Here is a 6802-nt window from a genome sequence, read left to right as displayed (position 1 = left end):
GCCATCGCTCCACTGCAAAACGCGATAGCCCCCGGTCTCAGGCTCCGTATTCTAGAATCATTCTCTACTTGCACTGAACAGGCAACGCCATGACGCATCTGATAATACTCTCTCGATGAGTAAAGTGTTCATCTTTACCTGCCAGCGAAAGCATCGTATGCATCTCTGTGTAACGTGCCATCTTCCCTGCCTGTTCCTACTGCTTATCATAAGCCGTGCTGCACTTACTGATCCCTGCATCAATTAAAGTATACTGTGTGTGCGCGTGTGCGCCTGTGTGCGTGTGTATATATATATATATATATATATATATATATATATATATATATATATATATATATGTGTGTGTGTGTGTGTGTGTGTGTGTGTGTGTGTGTGTGTGTGTGTGTGTGTGTGTGTGTGTGTGTGTGTGTGTGTGTGTGTGTGTGTGTGTGTGTGTGTGTGTGTGTGTGTGTGTGTGTGTTTATACCACAGCAGAATTTTTAAATATCACCTGTCGCAGATAAGTCTAGCTCAAGTCTTTCAGATGGATTACTCGAATCGGTGGACATTACTCGCCCTAGAGAACAAAATACACAACGACGTAAACTAACTAATTACTTTTTCAATAATTTAAGCCACGTACTGCAATCTATACGAATTGTAGCAGGTGAGTTTGCAAGGTATATCCACTTGAAACGACTTCTATGGTTCGCACAGGTTCCGAGATATACGCCGTGAAACTTGCTGTAAAAGTGCACTAATGTTCCACATACTTTGTCTTACCAAGCCACTGTTTTATGCATTAAAGCACAGAAGTAAGTGGAATATCCATGTGGTCGCACACATTGGGCATGAATATCTCCGAATTGCTGTCATCCTGAAAATCCTTCTAAATGGATACGCGTTGCGAACTCACCAAATACAATTCGTAGATTGCAATATGATTGTAGATTGTAATAGATTGTAATACCCACCTCACTGAACAACCCATCTCAATGACTACAATTATGCTATATGCCGCAGGCGATCTACTTTTAATTCTGTATGGCCTAAAAAACAGTATGTCCAGCAGCCACTCTGACTATGCATTTTGAAGACTTTCAAAACATGCGGCGTTACGTTCTGCAGCGTTTCTCCAGGTATGTTGCGCGTAATGTAACGTATAGAGAGAATTCATTCGAGTGGGGGTGCTAGTTCTATAACATTGTGTACACACACTGTGAGAGACACGCCTCGCCAAGTATTTTAGACAATTTATATCTGTGAGGCGGCGTTCTCTCCGCTGGTGCATAGCGAATAAATGTAGATACGTAAGACTAAAGCTGGAGCTTTCTTGCGAGTACCACGGTGTGCAGTGCAACCTGACGTCAGCAACATCGTTTCCGGCATCGGCGCATTCTAATTATTTGCGCGCTGCAACAGGAGCCTAATAGGCAATCCGGACCGCTGCAAATATAGAGTGTTTCAGCCATTACGGAAATTATTTGGCTCATTTGTACCGCACACGTTTCGCTAAACAAATGGAGTATAGTCGAGACGGTCCCTGAATCACGTCGAGTGGCCGAGACGGTGCTTGGAAATTGGAGGGGTTCTTGAGGAGATAGATATTTTAGATTCACCCTGCGCTATGGAGTCGTGATCGCTCTGAATAACGCCGCACCTGGCGTCGTTGTTATACGCTTAGTTCCTGGCCCCTTGAAGCATGGATTGCTGCACGCGGCGTGAACTCGGCTTCAGTGAAGCTCTAGCAGAGTCTCGAACATAATTAGGAGCAACGTAAAACAAAACATTTTTGATCTGAACCGCGAACCTGCCATCCAGCATCCCGGGTCCCAAGATGCAACAACAGACTCTCGAAATGCACCAGAGCATTACAAGCGTGCTACGATTTCTTGCCACGGAAGAAACTTTTTTTTTTCATGCGTTTTTCTAAATGACCTAGCTTGGAATCGTTCAGCCTGGCAGAAGACTTACCCGAGTGAGCGCACACGGCTTTTTTTTTTTTTTTTCGGGGTGAAGCAAAATTCTTACCTGCACAAAAGACCAACGAAAAAGGTAATTAGCAATGCGTTCACTACGACCTGTTGGCACATGACTTCAGATAAAATAGCACGAAGGCATGAAAAAATATGTGTGATTATTCCTCGTTTCTTTTAGTCTCCGCGCTATATCGTAATTCGTTCCCATACTTCAGCCGTACACAGGGACCTCAAAAAATATTTGTCATCGCAAGGCAAGTGGCGTCATAAAAAATAGTGAGGTCGGAATTTTGGACAAGAAAGAGTACTAGATTTTATAGTGAAGCTTGCACGTTGCCTTCTGGTAACGAAAACTTACATTATAGTTTGTCATTCAGCACTGCTTCGCACCCTGCGCACGACAGCCTTTCATTCACAAATTAGCCTAAGGCAACAGTAAATAGCACAATCTGACAAAAACGTGGAAGCAAAGCGACGGCTCATAATTGTATCGATAAAAGCTACTCTCAATGACGAAATTCCACGCGTCCCTGCGTGCCTGCATTTAAAGTAGCAGGAAAGCTTTTCGAAGTTATACGGGGTGACCAGTTTTAAGTTTTATGGAACTTTTTAAGAATCGTCTGTGGCAGGTAGCATAATTCTTGTCCTTGAGCGGGATTATTCGAAGAAGCGGACATTACTAGCACGAGAAATAGAAACACACGTTCACCCAACTAACAAAAATTCACTAATAAACTTGCTAAATACTTATTTTACGGCGCGTATTGCAATTTACGAATTGTAGCCGGCGAGCTTGCAAGACGTATCCGCTTCAAATGAATGTCGAAGATGACGCCAATTTCCAGATATTATTTCCCGAAGTGTGGAACGAAATACGTGCGCGTTCCAGATACCTCTGTGCTTCCATGCAGGAAATAGCATTTTGTTAAATAAGCAAGTGGAGCAACAGTGCGTTTTTACGGAAAGTTTGATGGCGCATATCTCACTGGCGTCATTCTGGAAATTCATTCCAAAAGTATACGCCTTGCAAGCTCGCCGGCTACAATTCGTAAATTGCAATATGTGCCGCGTAAAACAAATAATTCAAAATATAATTAGTGCATTTTTGTTAATTCATTGAATTTATGTTTCGATTTATCGCGCAAGTAATGACCACTTCTCTGAATAATCCAGCTCCAGGACTAGAATTATGTTATCTGCAACATGTTATTTTTTTAATTCCATCAAACTTAAAGATGACCACCCTGTATGTGGTCATTCCTATGGCATACCTAGTGAGCAAGAGTATTGGCCGCTACTAGCACAGCCACACGTGTTCCTGGTCAACCTGCGGGACTACAAACACGTACGTATACGTCATAAGCTTATCCCACCTCATCGCTAGTCTACGACTGCAGTGCACACAATAGCGGGCGCAGAAAGCTACGATTAGGGAGGCCACTCGAAGCACTGACCCAATACGTTCAGGATCGATGCCGTGTGCTGCAAAGACAGTTACTCGTTGTAAATGCGGATGTCGGGACATTGGAAGGAACCTTCGGCAAGTACTCTGTACTTGGGGATGCAAGACTGGAGGCCGCTTCAAGACATCCGCAGACGAAAAAGAAAAACAAACAAGAGACGATTGCCCATAAAACAATTTACTTTACATGAAGGCGTTCGTGCACAATAGGGCGGGAGCAAATGCTTTTTAATGCTATCGAAAAATTCCCCCAACAAAGCGCCGGCTGCTCGCTTAAGCATTAGCCCGAACGGGTTCTGTCTAACGAGCTGCGAATTGGGCGCACTAACATGTGAATCAGAAGTATTGCCGGTTGGCGACACTGGAGAATCCGGGTGGAACGAACACAAAGTAAAGAAGTGAGAAACATACAAAATGCGTGCGCCACTCACGCGTGCGAGTCTCCACATCACAGGCCGCAGAGCCCGGTATACTTCAGGCAGCGCATCGTCGCTCTATTCGTTTTCCGCGTACAAGTCTACCATCCAAGCGACCAAGAGTATCGCAGAGGTGGGTGCTCCGCTCGCCGTGTGAAAAAAAAAATTCACGCAAACCGTGTACGATGAAAATTCATCGTAACCGCAAGAGAGCGGAAGCGGCAATGCCGTTCTTTGCTCTCAGTAATGAGGAGGTTGTTGGTGAAGGTGACACTCAGCAAGAATGCAGCAATAACTGACAAAAGTGTAGTCCCACATGGGGCAGTCTAAGTCGAAAGAGAGCGCTTGTGGGGGTAATCGAGCGTCGGTAACACGTAATAATCCCCTCTGCCCTTGCTTGATGTAATCAGCAAGTGGGATAACTTCCAGCGCAGTTCTTGTCAGCGGGTAGCAAACCAGCATCTTATCCGGCTAACCTCCCTGCCTTTCCCATCCCGTTTATCTCTCAACGAGATGGGCACACGCTGGTCTTTGTCAGTGGAATACGCAGACTTGTCAGTACTATCGTTGCCGATGAGTCCAAATTTATGATGTGTTTATTACGTTGAGCGTGGCGACGAATTGTTTTTTCAGTTTCCAGCTGCACGTAACGTCCACAATTCACATACGTAAGGCTGCTTTTGAGTTGGACGATACAGCCCATCAAGTGGGTGACTGTTGAGCAATGTGATAGACACCACATCGAAGAGCCGCGCATTACGATCCCTTTAAATCCGTGGGGTGTGAAATTTTGAATTAAATGGAGGCAGGAATGACCACATCACCGGCAGTGCTGGTAGCTGTGTAAGGGCCATTTCTGCGAAAGTGCAAGCGGTTATATTAGGTCTCGTTCAGCCGACATAGTCATTCGCTTCAGGCCTAACTCAGGTCACCCTCTCTGCCTCACCCGCTTTCCGTATTTCCTCGTGTTTCTTTCCTTCGCTTCCTTTTCTTCTTTTTTTGGCTTCGCTATGCCGAGTTAAGAGGAAAACGACAATTAGGCAGCTTTTAAACACGACTTTATACGGAACAGCTGAACCACGGAACACGGAACCACGGAACACGGACCACGGAACAGCTGCACGGCACGCGCCAGATTTCCCGTGTAATGACCCCGCCATATGCTTCCTGCCCCTTCTCCTCTCCCTCTTTATCATCTCGGCGAGAGGCAATGCATAAGCGATGACGAGAGCTAGTGAGTCGGTGCGTTGCAAACCATTTAGTTCAATTTTTTTTCCCCTCAGATAAGCACGTCGAGAAGATGAGCGGCGACTTCGATGCCATCAGCTGCGCACTGTGGGGTCGCGGTGCTCCACCACAGAACGCGGTGGGCCTGCTCTTGGCCCTCGTGAACTTGGTCGTGCATGTGCCCTTCACCGATTTGCCCGTACTCCGGGACTACTTGCTGGGGCAGTTGCGAGAGCAGTACGACTACGTCATCGGTAAGAGACCGAGCCGCACTGTTTGAAGACGGCGCGAAAAGAGCAGTGTTTTTCGACGGAACGGTACGCGGACCCCAAAGGAGTAATCGTGAAAGCTTGCATGAACCCACAGGTACCGCTCTAGAGACATCACGTCGTCAAACATGGTCTATTTTGAGCGAGAAGTTCACATGTCTAGTTATTAACGCTTTTGGAACCATCCATCATATGTCCGAACTCCTGTTATCCGCAATGATATCGAGCAAATCGCAAAAGAAAGATATTACGAAGGAACTCATCTGCCGATGGACTGTCGACGGTAACGCGATTAGCATTCGAGCAATGTAGCGACACCGTATTCCTCAAGTCCCCGTTCATTGAACACGTATAGTGCTTATTTTTAAGCAACAATGGAGCGACCATGACGGCATCACAGTGGTGGTATGACAATGAGCGCACAACGACTGTACGACGACGATGGCGTGATGATGACGGCACGACGGGAGCCGGCTGACCAAGCTGGAAATACGAGAATGGAAATACGACTGCGTCACGACCACGAGCACATACATAGTGGCCTAAGCTGTCAGAGAATTTAGGCCACCGCGCCCGAGTAGAAGGCGGCATGACGAGAGTGAGATCACGAAGTTTCAATGACAACGACTGAACTCGCACGACGGCAGCACGACGGCGGTGTGACAAAGGAAGCACGACGGCTGTATGACGACGATGGCGCGACGGCGATGGCATGGCGGCATCCGGATGCCAAAGCTGGAATTACGGACATGCAACGACTACGATAGCATCGCGACCACGAGCACGTGCCTAGTTGCCCAAGCTGGTAGGTATGATGGATACCTAGGACAGACGGACGGGCGGATGGCTCAAAACGCCTGAAGGAGGCAAAGAATGCTAATCGCATTAAAACGCAGTCGATGCCCAATCATACTTCCGACTTCGAATAACTTTAGTTTCAACTGGGCTCATCAGCCTTGTCCTTGATCACAAAACGTAAACACTGGAACATTCGGAATGACCGCTGACAGCAGGAACTGGAGGCACTTGACGCATGAAGTCTTTATCTTAACAGCTGCTCATTTAGCATGGTTTAGGTTGCCATAGCTGTCATTTCACGTCTCTTTTGTGCAAATGAAACATTTTAGTAGACATCTGAGCGGGTCAAGGGGACCGCAGCGGCTGCATGTTTGAAAACCGCCGCTTAAGGCGAGCGACCCTTGTAACAGTGATGAGCACACGGCAAGGCCCACTGCTGACGCCGTGCCGAAGCGATGGAAGGCAAAAATCTCTTTTAGCAATTCGGACAAATTGCAAGAAACAGACCCTCCACTCGTATTTAAGATCGACGTACCACAGTACACAAGTATTATGGAACATGGTTATACGGCGCAATTTTAGACGAGACACAGCGAGATCCTGTGCTTGTCCTGTTATCTCGCTGTGTTCCGTCTAAAATTGCACCGTAAAATCTTGTTTCATAATACT

General features: G+C 46.6%; 1 protein-coding gene across 1 annotated transcript in view; it reads right to left on the bottom strand.

Annotated features, from left to right (window-relative positions):
* Window positions 1-6802, bottom strand: part of LOC135913045 (uncharacterized) — a 273676-nt gene that overhangs the window by 188828 nt on the left and 78046 nt on the right. The window lies entirely within an intron of this gene.

This window comes from Dermacentor albipictus, chromosome 1, assembly GCF_038994185.2.
Source record: "Dermacentor albipictus isolate Rhodes 1998 colony chromosome 1, USDA_Dalb.pri_finalv2, whole genome shotgun sequence".
Taxonomy (NCBI): domain Eukaryota; kingdom Metazoa; phylum Arthropoda; class Arachnida; order Ixodida; family Ixodidae; genus Dermacentor; species Dermacentor albipictus.
This window is presented reverse-complemented; position numbering and strand designations above follow the sequence as displayed.